This window comes from Amphiprion ocellaris, chromosome 23, assembly GCF_022539595.1.
Source record: "Amphiprion ocellaris isolate individual 3 ecotype Okinawa chromosome 23, ASM2253959v1, whole genome shotgun sequence".
In the NCBI taxonomy this organism is placed as follows: Eukaryota; Metazoa; Chordata; class Actinopteri; family Pomacentridae; genus Amphiprion; species Amphiprion ocellaris.
The window spans coordinates 18994205-19014342 of NC_072788.1; the positions used below are offsets into that span (position 1 = coordinate 18994205).

At 38.1% G+C, this 20138-nt stretch overlaps 1 protein-coding gene across 2 annotated transcripts in view; it reads left to right on the forward strand.

Moving 5' to 3' along the window:
* lrch4 (leucine-rich repeats and calponin homology (CH) domain containing 4) overlaps positions 1 to 20138 on the forward strand; it is a 65238-nt gene that overhangs the window by 1060 nt on the left and 44040 nt on the right. The gene's annotated exons all lie outside the window — the stretch shown is intronic.

Sequence of the window (20138 nt, forward strand, 5' to 3'; positions counted from 1 at the left end):
ACAGCTGTTAACTAACCAGCCTCTGGTTACCTAGAGCTTCTTGCTAGATCTTCCATATCTCATCTCATTGAGCCTGGTTACCCAGGACATTGTAAAGGTTGCTGAAAACAACAGATAGTAAACCTTATCAATGAAGTAGGTGTGGATGACAGTGTGGATTAAAAGGAAGCTACCTTGGCCTTGCCTTGCTGAAAGAGGATTACCCCATCCAGGTTGCTGAAATCAGTCTGGCTACACAGCAATTTACGGCAACACCCCCAGTGCTCCACTGCTTTCTGTGCTTTGGTAATTATGACCATCTGCTCATAACAACCCAGGTCTAGTCTCTGTGGGATAAGAAGGCCTTGAGCACATGTAAACACATGCAGACACCTGCCAGTGGGGCAACCTGGCCCTAATGACCTGGAAGTGAAGAATATATGTCATAGTTACGGTGATGCCTCTTCATTTGGATATGTTTTTCCATGTGTACCATTCTTGGATCAATGAATAATCGAGCTAGTGTGTCAGTAAAAGATCCCAGTTTAGAGGTTTACTTTACTGCAGTATCTACATTCATCATGAATATGACTTAGTGTGAAAACGAATAATGTAGACTGTACTTATGTAGGGCCTTTGTGAAATCTGACAAAATAACCCCCTGATGTCATTATGACATCATCAGAATTGTCAGCTTGGGCTTGGAGATTGATAATGTTTAGGCAAAAACCTGCGTTATTAATTTAAAGACTTGGACAGTTAGAGTAGGAATGCTATGGTGAAATATTCCATTCAGTTGCAGTGTATGTAGGATCCAGCACTTTGGGAGGTAGACCCATACTCAGGAACTAAAGTGAGGATATCTTAGCCTGTAGCAGGTTTTACCATTCTTTTCAAAATTGAACTCTTGCAGGCTGAAACCCTGCAGGGGGTCTGCTGCAGGGTTACGTAAGAGGATTCTGAAGGAAGTCTCAATTGGGTTCCACAAGTTTGTTACTTGTAGAAGTCTAATAGGAGTTGTACAAGGATTCTGTATGTTGCTGAAAACTCACTATCAAAAGACAAAAACAAACACTGGTAGAAAAAAACGGTTGTAATATGGGGTTTTTTGTTACATTATGTAACATTGTCAAGAAGGAGTCTTCAAAAATGTGCCACCTTCTTAAGTACATGTGACATCTTGACAAGGCTCATAGGGTTCATAGGGGTGTCTTGTCAATGTTAATTTGTGGAATTTCTTGTCTTCTTAATGGGGTTGGGACCATCAGTTGTGTTGTGCAGAAGTCAGGTTGGTACACAGTTGACAGCCCCATTTGACAACTGTTAGAATCCATATTATGGCAAGAACCAATCAGCTAAGTAAAAAGAAACAACAGTCCGTCATTACTTTAAGAACTGAAGGTCAGCCAGTCCGGAAAATTGCAAAAACTTTGAATGTATATCCAAGTGCAGTGGGAAAAACCATCAAGCGCTAAGACGAAATTGGATCACATGAGGACCGCCTCCGGAAAGGAAGACCAAGACCAAGAGTCACGGAGTCACCAGCCTCAGAGATCACAAGCTAACAGCACCTCAGATTAGAGCCCAGATAAATCCAAACAGAGTTCTAGTAGCAGACACATCTCTACATCAACTGATCAGAGGAGATTGCGCTAATCAGGCCTTTATGGCCAAACAGCTGCTAAGAAGCCATTACTAAGGAAAAGCAACAAGCAGAAGAGATTTGTTTGGACCAAGAAGCACAAAGAATGGACATGAGACCAGTGGGACTCTGTGCTTTGGTCTAGGGCTGCAACAACGAATCGATTATTTTGATTAAAATCGATTAATAAAAGCGTTGGCAACGAATTTCATTATCAATTCGTTATGTCGCGGAGCCGTCTGCTTCACCTGCAGAGCTTTGTCAATGCTGGTTGAGTGAAATAAAGTTTAAAAAAAAAAAAAAAAAAAACTCCACCTGCAGAGCTTTGTCAATGCTGGTTGACTGAAGTAAAGTTTTAGAAAAACTCCACCTGGAGAGCTTTGTCAATACTGGCAGACTGAAATAAAGTTTTTTTTTTTTTTTAAAAACTCCACCTGCAGAGCGAGTTGAACAGAGCGAGGTGGAGATAGAGTGGAGGCGGTATTTTCAAAGGAAAAGTAAATTCAACAAATGAAACATGACCGACATGGAGAAAACTGCTTGACCAAAGTCCTCAAAAGTGTGGGAGCATTTCACGCTGAACAAAACATAAAACATGCGTAACATGCAAGCTTTACAAAAGTGATACAAGATGGCATGGGAGCACCACGATGATAATCGAACACCTGAAATGGAAACATATAGGAGTCACTGATGAGGATGAAGGGAGCTCAACAGCAGGGTAAGTCACTACAATATCCTACGTTTGTTCAGTTTTTAAGTGAGGAAACGTAACGTTAGTCTCTCTGGTAGCTCGCCTGATGCTAGCGTTTGCTTGTTAGCTGATTAATGACAGTGATAGGGCACGTGTGTGAGAGATACTTTTTATTTCACTTTAATCAGCTTAAGCAGGGTTTGAATTTGTTTGTGATTTATAAATAAACGTAACTTGCACACAATGGTGGTGGTAGTAATGTAAAGATCAAGCCTCAAGTTTTAATTTTCTGACAAAGTCTGAGTGAAGGCAGTGGTCTGTATTGGAGTGAGGCAGGATGAATTGCATTTACACAGGGGTTAAAGTAACTTCTTACATCCCAATTTATGTAATGAAGTATTTTTTATGGTGCTTGTACTTTAAATATATATATGTATGTATGTATGATGTGTATATATCTCTCTCTCTCTATATATATATATATATATGTGTGTGTATGTATATATATGCGTGTATGTATATATGTATGTATGTGTATATATATATATATATATATATATATATATATATATATGTTAGTGGTGGGACGCGATTAAAAAATTAATCTAATCAATTACAGGCGTAATTAATTAATCACAATTTGCAGTTTTGTCAAATAGATATATTTGACACACTAAGTGAAGGTTTTCAATTCAAATAAAATTGTGGCTGACAGTTGAATCAATGAATAGACATATACGTGTTCAGAATTTAAAATTTATTTTAAAAAAGGAAAATGGGACATATAGAAAAAAGTGATTTTGATGACCTAAAGCCTGAATTTAGTTGTTTTTGCCACTGTATGGCACATAAAATCAGCATAAGTAGTTCAAGGAGCTTCAGAAAGTTGAAAATCCAGAGATTCATTCTGTTTTCATTTTTTCTGGGTCTGATAAATGGTGGAATTTTGATGGTTCTTTTTATGGGAATATCAATTTTTATTTATGTAATTTTTTTTATAAACAAAAAGTTTATAATTAAGTTATTAAAACAGATATTTTTGTTGTTTAGGTTATTCCTCCTCCAAGGAGGCTCCTCCAAGTGCTGCAGTGATCAGAAAACTCTTTGTTGTACAATTTGCACACAACCAGGCTTTTATCCAAGCTGCCATCGGGAAGCTTTTTAAAAGAAAACTTTCTGTCCAACAAGCTCAGTCTCGTCTTCCTTCACTGTTCACCAGTGCCTGACTTCATTCAGTGCGTCCTGTGCGTCTTCTTCATGGCTACAAACAGACTTTAGGTTCATTACCGCCACCTACTGGGCTGGAGTGTTCATCAGAGTTACCGGTGTGCCAGAAATGAGGGAACTGAGGAGGGTGCAACTAATTGCGTTATTATTTTTATATATATATATATATATATATATATATATATATATATATATATATACGCTGCTCAAAAAAATTAAAGGAACCCTTTGAAAACACATCATATTTCAATGCGGGGGAAAAACAAACTGGATATTTACATTGATATGGACTGGATAATGTGTTAGAAATGAAAAGATGCCACATTGTTTGATGGAAATGAAAATGATGAACCCACAGGAGGGCTAAATTCAAGACACCCCAAAACTCAAAGTGAAGAACTGATGTGCCAGGCTAGTCCTTGGCATCAACTCAAAATGGTACTCAGTAGTTTGTATGGCCTCCATGTGCTTGTATGCATGCCTGACGATGTCGAGACAAGCTCCGAATGAGACGATGGATGGTGTCCTGAGGTATCTCCTTCCAGAAGTGGACCATCACTGAGCTCCTGGACAGTCTGAGGAGCAACCTGGTGGTGTCGGATGGACTGAAACATAATGTTCCAAAGGTGTTCTATTGGATTCAGGTCAGGCAAGCGTGGGGGCCAGTTAATGGTATCAATTCCTTCATCCTCCAGGAACTGCATGAATTCTCTTACCACATAAGGCCGGGCATTGTCGTGCACCAGAAGGAATCCAGGACCACTCAGTGGGACCAAGGATTTCATCCAGATAGCTTATGGCAGTCAGAGTGCCGTTGTCTAGCCTGTAGAGGTCTGTGCGTTCCTCCATGGACATACCTCCCCAGACCATCACTGACTCATCACCAAACCAGTCATGCTAAACAATGTTACAGGCAGCATAACTTTCTCCACAGCTTCTCCAGACCCTTTCATGTCTGTCACGTGCTCAGGGTGAACCTGTTTTCATCTGTGAAAAGCACAGAGCACCAGTGGTGGACCTGCCAATTCCTGTGTTCTATGGCAAATGCAAACCGAGCTCCACAGTGCCGGTCAGTGAGCACAGGGCCCACTAGAGGACGTCGGGTCTTCAGACCACCCTCATTACATCTCTTTCTGATTGTTTGGTCAGAGACACTCACACCAGTGGTTTGCTGGAGGTCATTTTCTAGAGCTATTGCAGTGCTCCTGCACAAAGGAGCAGATACCTGTCCTGCTGATGGGTTGAGGACCTTCTGCGGTCCTGTCGAGCTCTCCCAGACTAACTGCCTGTCTCCTGGAACCTCCTTCATGCTCTTGAGACTGTGCTGGGAGACGCGGCAAACCTTCTGGCAATGGCATGCATTGATGTGCCATCCTGGAGGAATTGGACTGCCTGGGCAACCTCTGTAGGGTCCAGGTATCACCTCATGCTACCAGCAGTGACACTGATCCTAGCCAAATGCAAAACTAGTGAAAAACAGTCAGCAAACAATAGGAGGGAAAAAATGTCAGTGGCCTTCATTAGGGCTGGGACTTTAACGCGTTAATTTCGATTAATTAATTTATTACATCGAAAATAACGCGTTAAATAAACACATTTAATCGCACCTTCTCAGTTCCCTAATTTCTGGCACACCGGTAACACTGATGAACACTCCAGCACAGTAGGTGGCAGTAATGAACCTAAAGTCTGTTTGCAGCCGTGGAGAAGATACACAGGACGCACTGAGTGACTTCAGTGGTGAACAGTGAAGGAAAATGAGATTGAGGTTGTTGGGCAGAAAGTTTTCTTTTAAAAATCTTCCTAATGGCAGCTTGGATTAAAGCCTGGTTGTGTGTAAATTGTGCAACAATGAGTTTTCTGATCACCTCAGTGTAAAACATGATGCTGTTAGCACCAGAGCTAACGTTAGCTACGACAGTCCTGCTAACGGTGTAGCCATCCATAATAGACCACTTTTCTAGACAGTGCTTGAGTTTACAAAAAGTCTTAAAATGTTGAATGTAATCGCTATAATTGCACTTTGATTTTTCACTAATCTGTGAATGTAGTAGACACATGAAAAATGCAGATAAATAGAAATGGAACAAAAACATTTTTGTGGTTTTAGTTATTACACTGTCGAGGCCCTGCCTCCTTGGAGGAGGAATAATTTAAACAACAAAAATGTCTCTTTTAATAACTTAATTATAAACTTTTTGTTTATAAAAAAATTACATAAATAAAAATTTATATTCTTAAAAAATAGATCCATCAAAATTACACCATTTATCAAACCCAGAAACAATGAAACCAGAATTAATCTGTGGATTTTCAACTTTCTGGGGCTCCTTGAACTACTTATGCTGATGTTTTGTCATACAGTGGAAAAAACGACTAAATCCAGGCTTTAAATCATCAAAATCACTTTGTTCTATATGTCCCATTTTAAATTTTTTAAAATAAATTTTAAATTCTAAACACGTATATGTCTATTCATTGATTCAACTGTCAACCACAATTTTATTTGAATTGAAAAACTTAACTTATTTTGTCAAATATTGCTATTTGTGATTAATTGCAATTAATGTGTGTGTGTGTGTGTGTGTGTGTGTGTGTGTGTGTGTGTGTGTGTGTGTGTGTGTGTGTGTGTGTGTGTGTGTGTGTGTGTGTGTGTGTGTGTGTGTGTGTGTGTGTGTGTGTGTGTGTATATATATAGATAGATAGATAGATAGATAGATAGATAGATAGATAGATGTGCTTTGCTCTTTGGGCTACTTACATGCCTTAACCTAATTCTGCCAACAAAACAAGATAATTATTGAGTTGTTGTAAATTGTGCTATAATACATACTCATACTATCTTTCTCATTTCATCAACAGCAAAAAATGACAGGCTTCATGATGAGAAAGACATGTACACCACAGCAAGCAGCTGTTCTGACTGAGCATCCTCAACATGATCGTCACTGACATGAGGCCTCTGTCGATGGTTGAAGACAAAGGCTTCACTACAATGATCTTATTTACTCTGTCAGTCTAAATATTCAAATTCTGAATAAAGAGGCGGAAATTAAAAATGTGTTATTTTTTTAATCCAAAAAAAAAATCGACTGATTAATCAATTAATAAAATAATCGTTAGTTGCAGCCCTACTTTGGTCTGATGAGCCCAAATTTGAGATCTTTGGTTCCACCCACTGTGTCTTTGTGCGACGCAGAAAAGGTGAACGGATGGCCTCCACATATGCATGTTTCCCACCGTGAAGCATAGAGGAGGAGGTATGATGGTGTGGGGGTGCTTTGTTGGTGACACTGTTGGGGATTTATTCAAAATTGAAGGCACACTGACCCAGCATGTTGCAGCGACATACCATCCCATCCGGTTTGCATTTAGTTGGACCATCATTTATTTTTCAACAGGACAATTACCTCAAACACACCTCCAGGCTGCGTAAGGGCTATTTGACCAAGGAGGAGAGTGATGGATGGATGACATGCGTCAGATGATATGGCGTCCACAGTCAGTTGACTTAAACCCGATCGAGATGGTTTGGGATGAGATTTACTGCAGAGTGAAGGCAAAAGGGCCAACAAGTGCTCAGCATCTCTGGGAACTTCTTCAAGACTGCTGGAAAACCATTTCAGGTGACAACCTCATGAAGCTCATTGAGAGAATGCCAAGAGTGTGCAAAGCAGTAATCAAAGCGTTCATAGTTTTGATGCCTTCAGTGAGAATGTACAATGTAAATAGTCATGTACATTAGGGCTGCAACTAACGATTATTTTAATAATCGATTTATCGGCCGATTATTTTTCGATTAATCAATGAATCGGATAAAAAAACAACACATTCTTAATTTCCGCTGCTTTATTCAGAAAGAGAAGATTTGGACTGACAGAGCAAATAAGATCATGGTAGCGAAGCCTTTGTCTTCAACCATCGACAGAGGCCTCATGTCAGTGACCATCATGTTGAGGAGTCAGAACAGCTGCTTGCTGTGGTGGACATGATGTCTTGCTCATCATGAAGCCTGTCATTTTTTGCTGTTGATGAAATGAGAAAGATAGTATAGTTTGAGGATGTATTATAGCCCAATTTACAACAACTCAGTAATTATCTTGTTTTATTTGCAGTATTAGGCTAAGGCATGTAAGTAGTCCAAAGAGCAAAACACAAAGTACGCACGCACACACACACACACACACACACACACACACACACACACACACACACACACACACACACACACACACACACACACACACACACACACACACGTGCCCTATCACTGTCATTAGTCAGCTAACAAACAAACGCTAGCATCAGGCGAGTTACCAGAGAGACTAACGTTATGTTTCCTCGCTGTATAACGGAACAAACGTAGGATAATGTAGTGACTTACCTGCTGTTGAGCTCCTTCATCCTCATCAGAGACTCCAACGTGTTTCCGTTTCAGGTGCTGCATCATCATCGTGGTGCTCCCGTACATCATATCACTTTTTTAAACCTTGCATGTTACGCGTTTTTTGTTTTGTGAAGCGTGAAATGCTCCCACACTTTTGAGGATTTCGGTCTAACTGTTTTCTCCGTGTCGGTCATGTTTCGTTGAAATTACTCTGAATTTACTTTCGCTTTGCCGCCACCTCGCTCTGTTCAGCTCGCTCTGCAGGTGGATTTATTTAAAAACAACAAACTTTATTTCAGTCAGCCAGCATTGACAAAGCTCTGCAGGTGAAGTAGACGCTCCGCGACATGGCGAGTGACGCATGAATCGTGCGACACAACGAATCGATAATGAAATTCGTTGCCAACGCTTTTAATAATCGATTATTATCGATTTTATCGATTCGTTGTTGCAGCCCTAATGTACATATAGAAAAACCATTAAATGAGAATGTGTGTCCAAACTTTTGACTGGTAGTGTACATAGGTTAAAATATGCAAAATGTGAGTAAACTCTTAAAATGGAATCTTTCAGCTCTGTTTATTGCATCCAGAGGACCAAGTAGGAGTCAAGCATCCAGAGGTCAGGTCATCAAGAGAGTTCCTGGTATTCCCCAGAAAATTAAATCCTAAATTAATGCGTACGCTAGGCTTTATTAGTGTAATTGTCTAGTTAAAGCAGACAGCTTAACTGATAAGTCAAGTTAAGGTTAGAGCCCTACATTGTTAAACTGCAGTAGACCATTTGCACAGTGTTCATTTTGACTCATTATCCCTCTTACACACAGTAATCCATCATAAAATGACTACTAGCAAACCACACTTGTGGTTATTGCAGAAAACTGGAGCCTTCCTTTGTTTTGTGCTCGAGTGTGGATAAACAGCTGAGAGACCTTTTGCATCTTTTGTGAGAATTTGTCATGTCAAGCAGTTGAGACTCCAGACAAATTAGATTATATATATATATATATATATATATATATATATATATATATATATATATATATATATATATATGTATATGTATATGTATATGTATATATATATGTATATATATATATATATATGTATGTATGTATGTATGTATGTATGTATGTATGTATGTATGTATATATATATATATATATATATATATATATATATATATATAAAAAAAAAATTTTTTTTTTAGCATCTAACAACTTCTGGCTTGGAAATTGTGATCCAATGTTTGTTAGATTTTCTCATTTCTCAAGTTGGAAATTTGTCCTGGAAAACTGCTTTTGTGTGTTTGTACATCAGTAATTTGTAATGTCAACCAATAATCTGCATGTGAGGTGTTTAAGGGACATCTATAAATTGTAGCTTCAGAAAACAACCTGGGTTACACCCTTTCACCTTCTAAAATGCAAAATTTTGGGTACATGTAAATTATGTTCTGGTGCACCTAAATGTACAAGTTAGCTATACCAGTTAATGTAAAAAAATATTCTGGAGCCTTGCCTTTGGTTGCTAGCCACCCAATGCACTTCTTAAATGAAACCATTTGTGGAATAACAGGGATTTTAGTGGTTAATTAAAAGAAAAGATATAATTAGACAGGGTGTGATATAGTTCTGGATTGCTAATGAGGGAAAGGATACCTTTAGGGGGTTAAATCTAGGTGTAACTAGTGACTAATTAATTCAGGTGTTGTGTGTTTTTTCCCCCACTTTTATTGAATATAGCCATCATGAACATTATTAGTTTCATCTGTGCTTTTTGTTATGGGTCTGCACCTTTTTCATACAGCCACATTTATAGCAGGGAAACCACAGGCATGATAAATAATGGCTGCCTTCACTTTTAGGTGTTTGACTTCCAAGGCTCTGCTTGCCCGCTTACTTGGACAATAATGTAGCTTGGAGTCATCATTCTACATTTACTTACAACTCAATTATTTTAAAATTTATGAAGTTTATTTAAAACTATTAAGCAGGGTTGCAATTTTCTTGATAGTTTGTGGCAATTATTGTTTCTTAAGGAAATTGTCAGATTAATTGTTGAATAGCTTTCCACTACAATTTCTTAAAGTTAACAACTGTCCTAGACCCAAAGGTGTTTGTTGTCTGCAAGCTCATTCTTGACATTTGGAGCAATACATGTCGATATGTGGGAGAAAATAACATTAGCTCAGTGGACTGACTTGAGGTCTCAGCTTTTCATTAGTGCTTTAGTGATAGATAGATAGATAGATAGATAGATAGATAGATAGATAGATAGATAGATAGATAGATAGATAGATAGATAGATAGATAGATAGATAGATAGATAGATGAAATTCAAGTTAAATGTTAAAGGAAATAAACACATTTTTACATGCATGAAGCAGATTTTTGCATAGATAATTAAGCATTTCAATATTGCATTTCAAAGAGAGACTAAATGAAGAAGGTTAAGAATGAGTCCATCTGAGGTAGACATCTACCGCCTTTTATCTGCAGTTAGGGTCATGCTCTATATGTGTTTGATGCTATATTTCTGAAATGCAAGTCCTTGGTTGAAAACTTCCTTGCCTACTACATACTGGGTAGTATTCCTTCTGACTAATAAACAGGAATTCATATCAACTGAAATTTGTTGATTGACTTGATAAACTGGCTTTTAATAACAGCATTTAGTGCATGAGCTGATTTATCATCTTGTTTACAGGTTCTTTGATCAGATACATCAGAATCATGAACATTAGAATGTCAGTTTTAGAGATTCATTTTGAGATGCATTTGTTGGTTTGTTGAATGTAAAAAAGGTTTGTAGACAAAAGTATTGATCCAGAAATAAAGTTATGGCATCGGCACGGGTATGAAAAAAGTCTTAGGTTTTCCTGCTATCACAGGTTGAAAATGTCTACTGTAAGAAAACCTGCTACAAGAATTTCTGATTTCCATTGACAACAAAATTGAAGTTCTGTTTGCACCAAAAGTCCCCAGAACTTTAAAGTTACTGGAACTAGGGTCTGAGAATCTTCCAAGTAGCTATTTGTAGTCTGTAGCCCAGTGTCCCTGGAACTCAATTTAGACCCCGATTTCTCTGGGAAAACGGAGGAAAGGGGTTCCTCAAAAGCTACTTCTTTCCCAGAGAAGCTTTAGATGGAGCTAAAAAAGAGATTTTGAAATTCAAATTTGCGCCCCAATACCCCTTGATTTATCCAGATTTGATAAATCTCTGAGGCATATTTTGGAATCTCAGTATCACTCCTTGGAATGTTCACTTGGTGTCAATTTCTTTTTTCTTCATTTTTTGTTTTTTATTGGTATCCAAAGCATTGCAGGACACATTCCAACCATGTCACAAGTGCAACTACACAAGTCAGTAATGCATTCTTGAAGGTATAAAATTAAAATGAAGAGGATAATAAATGTAAATGATAACAAATACCCCATTAAGGTTATCCTCCTTGCTATCACTTGTTGTCTTTCATATACAGAAACAAAAGCAGAAACACAAGGTTGTTAGGTCTTTTGGTAAATACACACCCACGTATTTTATTGATTCTACATTCCAATTTAACTGGTATCTTTGAGTTATATCCCCAGTGGGCTCATAGTTGAAGGTAAGGATCTGTGTTTTGGATATGTTAAGCTTATAGCCAGACATCTGACCGTATTCCTCCATACAATCCAATAGTTTAGGTAGAGATTGTGTTGGTCGTTCTACGGAAACCAAAAGATCATCGGCGAATAGTGGAAACCACTTCACTTAATGTAAATGGTGTCCAATCCAATCAAGAGAGCCAACTTTTGGTCCTCTCCAAAAGTTGGGTCTCTTGATTGGATTGTGGACACCATTTACACTAAGTGAAGTGTTTTTTATCCCTTCAATTTTACCTTTTTGGTAAGCTTGTAGCCAGACATCTGGCCTTATTCCTCCATACAATCCAATAGTTTAGGTAGAGTTTGTGTTGGTCGTTCTAGGTAGACCAAAAGGTAATCGGCAAATAGTGGCAACTTTTGGTCCTCTCCAAAAGTTGGCTCTCTTGATTGGATTGTGGACACCATTTTACATTAAATGAAGTGATTTTTATCTCTGCCATTTCACCTTTTTTTAACCCCACCCAGGTTTTTTCTCCTGCTTTTAAATTCCAAAACATTTAACCATTCCTCCATTTTAACAAGAAATCATAGTGAATTAAAAATAGAACAGTAAACAAACGTGGCAGTATTGTTTTTTGAGACTTCCAAATAACAGGTCTGAACTAAAACTTTGATGGAGCCAGCTAAAATAGTTGGCTCTGAGGGAAAACCTGTGTCAAAGACAGAGGGCCCTCACCCATATCATTGACAATAATTTAAAAAAAAAAGGATATCCAGCATGTCCCACTCTCCTTGCTCCTGCCAATCCTCCCCTTTCTTTGAAGATAGTAATAGAAAAGAACATATAACTTCCCTTTTCCTTTAAACAGATTCTAACAATACATTAGCCTAGGCTATAAGCAATTCAAGCACATTAATCTCAGCATTGTCTTCCTCAAAAAAGTCCTCACAGTTCGCTTTGGAATTTTTAAATGCTACTGATCTCACCTAGAGCTTTCAGTCAGGCATCCTTTTGAAGGGCCTCCATGTGCTTGGCGTCAGTTTCATGTTCACACTGTCATATACGTGCTGGCTCTTACTGACTCATTTGTTATTCATTCAGCTCTAATTGTAGGGTCCTGCTAGTCTATAGGGACAATTGTAGGCATTCAGTCTTGAATACATGTTTTTGCAGCACCTAGGCTATGTTTGTGGTAATGTCTAGTATCTGAGTAATGAGGTGCTCTCAGTTTCACTGAGATACCTGGTAGTTAGGCTGACTCACACATTATGAGCTGGGAGTCCTGTCTCGGCATCTTGTGCTTCTCGATGTGTGTCTGGTTAGGGATGACAATTGTCACTGATTCATCAAACTGTCATGATGGCTTTCAAGTTTAGCCTCGTCAGGTTAGATTTGAGCTAATTTTATCTTCTTTGAAGGAAGGAAGATAATTGAGTAGGTTCTGATGCATTACAAGCAGATTATGCGCTGCATTATAAGCTCCTTGGAAGCATATGTAACCTTTTCTTACCAGGTAACAATCAAGCATTTGTAAAGCTGGAGTCATGAGACATTTTCTTCTGCTTACACAAATTCCAGTTGTGTGTTGTTAGTAATGGAGAGGGCAAGATCTTGAAGAAAACAAAACGTTATGTGGTCTTGCTTGCAGTAATTAGAGGCATCAGGCTTACCTAACACAATAAAGAAAAAAGAATGGGTAAAATCACATAAGTGAGGACAGAATGTGAAATTACAGCAGCTTCTCCTGAGACTATTCATTGTGTCTAAATGTAGCATCTGGAAGAGGTGAACACCTTTGAACCAACCAAACAATTTTCCTTACCGATTAATTACTAGTTAACTCATTAAATATTAAAATATATATTTAAAAAAAATCTGTGTTGTTCCCTAATGCTCAAAATAAACACTACAATTTGTATGTTTGTATGACTGACAGTCCAGAATCAAAACATAATTACTTTATCTTCAAATAAGAACAAGAAAAGCATCACATTTTCACATGTGAGAAGCTTAAATATGCCTTGTTGTAGACAGGATATTAGAGAAGCTGTGGTAAAGGCGAAGGAGATAAATACGGTGGTTGAACTGGGATAAGACTGGGCTGTAGAGGCCCAGCAGTGTTTATCATAACATCAGCCCCCTTCTTCTTCCCAAATGGAGCAGCCTCCCTCAGGAAGGTCAAAGGTACACACACACACACACACACACACACACACACACACACACACACACACACACACACACACACACACACACACACACACACACACACACACACACACACACACACACACAGAGAGAGACTTGGCTCGCCTCCTCTAGAGTGCTTCCCGGTAGCTCAGAGCAATTGAAGGGAACAAAGCCCAGCCATTGTATGTTTTGTGCACCTTGTAGACCCACAAGCCTGACTACTGAAGCAGTGGTGTTTGATAAATATACCCTGGGGCAAATGCTTTCATAATTTGGGTTTATTTCATATGGATTTTAAAGGGGTGATATTTGTGTTGAAGTCTATTTTATTTCAATATATACATTTTTAAATCTGATTTTAATCTGTAAGAAAATTAGTTTTTTTAAACTATGCGAAACCAAATTAATAAAGATAAAATGTCTAGAAGATTGCAATTTCTTTAACCCAACTACAATTACTATGGATATTATTCTAGAGCCAGGCAATATGCTGTCATGTGCATATATACATGGTGTTACTTTCTAATAGATTTTTACAGTTTCAGTTGATTGATTTCTCTCTACATAAACTTTCAATGTCAAAGCATTTTCTGTATTAAAACAGTACGTTTCTCACCAGTGTCCAAACCTATATGTGCAAATCTATGTAAAGAAAAGCACCAGTGAGGCTGTTGTAAAGTAACACCAGGAACAGCTGTGCAAGAAGAACAAGGTAGCAGCATTATTTGTTTAGGACAGAAACAGATTTTTAAAAATAAAATACTGTACCCATTTGAGCAATTCTTGGAGAAAAATATTTTTAATAATTTTACACAAATGAACAGGTTGCACTTGGCTTTTTCATTGAGTACGAAAAGACATTGGTCTGTTACCTTACACAACAATATTTGACTTGCTTAATGGAACAATATTTTTCCTGAGAATCAAGCATCTAAAAATGGGGGAAATTAATAAATGAGGACCAGATAATAAATATACTTTCTGTGTAAAATTGTTAGGCTAGATTGGGTTACATTTTGACAAGATCAGGTAGTGGTTTTGAAGTGCAGTGTGTACCAGTATAATGTGGCCCATCAAAGACAGTATTGCATAATGGGTTGGTTGAAGCCTTTATGTTAATTGGCTCGGAAAAGTTTTCAGTCAGCTGTGAGTCTTTCAGAGTTGGTCAGTAACAGAAGTGTTACAATTTTAAAGATTTGTGTGCGTCTGTTTGACTGATGCCATGTGTCCATAGGGTGTATCAGTTTCTGGCTTCTCATTCATTGTCTATGTGGAACACGTTTTGTGCAACGGGGTGGCACAATGCCAGCTAGCTACCTACACCTCATTAGCATAAAGTAGCTAAGACCTCAACTTTATGCAAATGAGATGCATTGAGCAGAGATCTGGCGCCTCGAAAAACTTTCGTAAAACGACTAAACTAGCTGTTGTTGAACTAAAATGAAGACAGAGTCAGCAACTCCATAACTTCTTTCTCCCCTCAAATGTTCACTGAATAATAATAAAAGAGAAAGTTTGCAACCTAGCTGCCATGGTTGATCCGACCCTTCTACAGGACTGAAGGTAAAGCACCTGTCATGTGACCTGCTAGTAGCACGCCCACCAAGCAGGCGATGTTGGGAGGCAGTGCATTGCTGTGAACACCTACCATCATGCTATCAGGAGGCGTCCATGTTTGGTTTTCAAGCACTTCCATAATATTAAGTATCAAGGCTGATGTATCAGAATTTTCTAAGTAATCTTCAGTTTGATGTTGATGTAAGTGTTATTAGCAAGTGGGAACCTGGTAATTATGGTAAATCTCATATGCTTGTTTACGGGGAACTAGTGTGACTTGCAGCTATAGTAAGGCATGCAACTCACAATGATCTCAATTACTAGCACTGGTTTTTTGTTGTTTTTGTTTTTTCAAAATTTTATCCAGAAAATAGTGAAAATGTGTGTTTTACATCTACTATATTTTCTTCACTCCATCAGTCTAGTGGACCAATGGTTTAAACAGCTAACAGATGATTAGCAAGGCTAATATAATAGATAAATTTTCTAAATTATAAAAATCGATTGACTGTAAATGACCTAAAAGACAATATTTTGCATTCTTTGTTTTGTGCTTTGTTCTGTTCTGAGTGGAAAATGAAGAGTCTACACTAGAATGATTAATGAGGGCTAGAATAGACTTTTGATTGCAAGTGCATCTGTCTTCTGATTGTAGAGACCCATTTAGAGAAGAAACAAGTTAAAACTGTCAAGTATAAAGTGGTGCTTGAAATACAAATTGTTCTGGCCCCATTATACTCTAAGGGAAGTGTTTCTAGTGGAAGTCTTTCTGATGGTGACTGTGTGTTAATGTAGGTGGGGTTTAAGTAAGCTTTTGGTTTTTTTTTTTTCAATTTTCACACAATTAAATCATTTCTTGTGTCGCGCAGTTATCACTGTTTGTAGTAATCACCAGGACTTCAGGATGTTCACCTTACCCCTCAATATGGCCATTTACAGCAGATATAAACACTCTGCCTTTGAATGTGGTCAGGTTATACCTTGTATGAGCAATTTTATTTTAAGTGTATTTATGATTTAAGGATGCAGTAACTTGTTGCCAAGTCCAGTCCGTTTCTGTTCCCTTATTTGCTCTCGGTTTATCAGCTGTAGAAATACCTCATTACAGAGTCCTCTAAGTTGTGACAGACTGATTAATCAGTCAATTCTCATCTTGCTTGGGATCAGCCAATTACTGATTTACAAGGCTAGAACACAAAAAATAATTGCACATATAGACACATTTGTAGACTTGACATAGTGCGTTTAGTGTACGTTATGTATAAAATTAGCAAGGAACTATCATCAACGGGAATTTAAAAACCCTTATTGGTCGATTACTGCCTGTGACTAAGTAATCTGCACATCAAAAATACAAAAAAAAGAAAGTAGTCAATGGCCTCAGATGATTATATATTGAAATGTAACAAGTAATGAAAGTAGAGGGATTTTAGGATGAAAAGCATAAATAGGAGTACAGCTTGGTTTGTATTCCATTGATGCTTTCCAGGAACATACAATGGGGATCGAAAGTTTGGGCACCCCAGGTAAAAATTTGTATTAATGTGCATGAAGAAGCCAAGGAAAGATGGAAAAATCTCCAAAAGGCATCAAATTACAGATAAGACATTCTTATAATATGTCAAAAAAAGTTAGATTTTATTTCAATCATTTACACTTTCAAAATAACAGAAAACACAATAATGGCGTCTGCAAAAGTTTGGGCACCCTGCAGAGTTAATACCTTGTACTGCCCCCTTTGGCAAGTATCACAGCTTGTAAACACTTTTTGTAGCCAGCTAAGAGTCTTTCAATTCTTGTTTGAGGTATCTTCGCCCATTCTTCCTTACAAAAGTCTTCCAGTTCTTTGAGATTTTTGGGCTGTCTGTCACGCACTGCTCTTTTAAGGTCTATCTATAGATTTTCAATTATGTTGAGGTCAGGAGATTGTGAAGGCCATGGCAAAACCTTCAGTTTATGCCTCTTGATGTAATCCACTGTGGATTTTGAGGTGTGTTTAGGATCATTATCCATTTGTAGAAGCCATGCTCTCTTTAACTTCAGCTTCTTCACAGATGGCATCAAGTTAGCGTCCAAAATTTGCTGAAATTTTATTGAATCCATTTTTCCTTCTACTCGTGAAATGTTCCCTGTGCAATACAACCCCAAAGCATGATTGATCCACCCCCATCCTTAACAGTTGGACAGAGGTTCTTTTCATTAAATTCTGTGCCCTTTCTTCTCCAAACGTCCCTTTGCTCATTCCGGCCTAAAAGTTCTATTTTAGCCTCATTGGTCCACAGAACTTGTTTCCAAAATGCATCAGGCTTGTCTATATGTTCATTTGCAAACTTCAAACGCTGATTTTTGTGGTGAGGACGTAGAAGAGGTTTTCTTCTGATGACTCTTCCATGAAGACCATATTTGTACAAGTATCTCTTTATAGTGGAATAGTGTACCACAACTCCAGTGTCTGCCAGATCTTTCTGGAGGGATCGTGCAGTCAAACGTGGGTTTTGACTTGCTTTTCTCACAATCCTGCAAGCTGTTCTGTCTCATATTTTTCTTGGTCTTCCAGATCTTGCTTTAACTTCCACTGTTCCTGATGACGGCCATTTCTTAATTACATTCCGAACAGAGGATATCGGCATCTGAAAACGCTTTGCTGTCTTCTTATAGACTTCTCCTGCTTTGTGAGCGTCAACTATTTTCAGTTTCAGTGTTCTATGCAACTGCTTAGAAGAACCCATGGTGCTGATTGTTGGGGTAAGGTCAGATGAATCTGGGCATTTAAAACCTTTGAGATGGACATCACCTGGTCTTTCCAGACGATGATTGTGAACAGTCCATGACACTGTCAGGTCTCAGCTTTCCAAAGGGGGCGGTGCATGCTATAAACTCTGCAGGGTGCCCAAACTTTTGCAGACGCCATTATTGTGTTTTCTGTTATTTTGAAAGTGTAAATGATGGAAATAAAATCTAACTTTTTTTTGACATATTATAAGAATGTATCATCTGTAATTTGATGCCTTTTAGAGATTTTTCCATCTTTCCTTTGCTTCTTTATGCACATTAATACAAATTTTTACCTGGGGTGCCCAAACTTTCGATCCCCACTGTAATACCTTGTGCTTTCTGCTTGATGACAACTGCATTTGAACTTGAGCATTGTGGTCAGTTTTTTTCATTAGCTGTTGGAGTCTTTGGCAACTGGTTTCTTGATTCAATACAAAAAAAAGGGTAAAAATTAACCATAACTGAAAGTGGAGCTAACTGGTTAGTTATTTATATAAGTTAGCAGCATTACATGGGAAGCATCTTGTAGTCTTCTACCTGTGTGAATGAAATGAAATAATTAATTACAATCACCACTGGCTAAATATCACTGATTCAGCAATGGAGGTGGATGTTTGTGTTTTGGGACAAAAGCGAGTGCTCAGCTGTGTTGTTGTTATCTCCTTCAGTGAAAAACAGTCTGCTGTAAGCTATTGCTATCCATAATGAAACGGACTATAAGTTATTTGCTTCTCCCCAACAGAACTGTTTGAAATTTTGAAAAGTTTTAGTGTGTGTTTTTCACTTGTTATCAGTTGTTATTGCTGAGGTTTGTTGTTGCACGATGGGATACAAAGCATTCACTAATGTTGAGCAATGTCTACCACATTGGCTTATGGCAATGTCTACAGTGAAACATGGACTTTACTATTGGGGAGGCATCTTTTGAAGATGAGTAATCCCACCCCACCACAGTCCCGACCTTCCTGCCCAGCACAGTGACGTTCTCTCCTACGCATGGATATCTAATTTTAATTCAGGCCTACTTTACCCTAAGTGAGCAATGTAGAATATTGCAAAGAAAAATATGAGATACTCAATATTAAAGGACTCAGATTGAGATCAAGACATCCCTCTTTGTAATAAACCAGATATTGAATTCTTGCTTTTAACTTTATGGCAGAAGCAATAGAAATGTTGTTACATGGGCTCAAAGTTAATAAACTGTCCTTCAGTTCTGTATGACCTCGGGGGATGTGAGCGACAAGAGCCTGTTGTTGAGAGCAGGAAGGATCTGGAGAGCCACCACACACTCCATACTGAGAAGCCCAGCTGCTGACTTAGAGAATTAATGAATGGGGGAATGAGGGATGTGTGTGTGGTGTGTGAATGTGTATGTGTGTGTGTGAGTGGAGGAATATTTCCATGCCCTGTTAATGTAGCTTACAATAGGGCCTGATGTTGGCTTTTTATCAGCCTTTCAAATCTTCCTTTGTGCCAATTTGCATTATCTCATGGGTTCAATTAAATAAGACTTAATTATTCCATGACCCATTCTAAAAAACACACCTAATTTCTACAACCTTTGAGTAAAATGTTAAATGACTTTGTTGTCCAGGGTAATTTAAAGTCACTCTGGCCCTTTAGCCTGTCTGTGCTTTCACTGTTCAGGTTGAGCAGTATAAAGACCATGATGGTAGCCCTCTGTTACTGTCATTATCTACACTGTTTAAAGAACACTAAAACTCAGGGTCTGTAGTCAAAAACCTAAATTTCTGTTTATTACCGACTGACACCTAAAAGAAGTCAAACTGTTCCAAAGAACTAAATTGGTCAATATTGGTTGAAAAGTGGCTTTGAAAAGTTTGTAGCTTCATTGTTTGTGGAGGATGACAGCTATGGTTACTTGATTAAAACTGTGGTACAGTTCATGGCATAACTCAGCAGGGATCCTTATCTGTGCTTAATGCACAGACTGATGTTTCATCTTACTCCCTGAAAGGTAGCATGATTCTCAACATATTGAGCTATTCCTTTAAAAATATATATACAAAATGTGTGTTGAAAGCTGTGGATGGTATGGTAGGAACATAATGGCTAGACTACTACAGCTTGTAC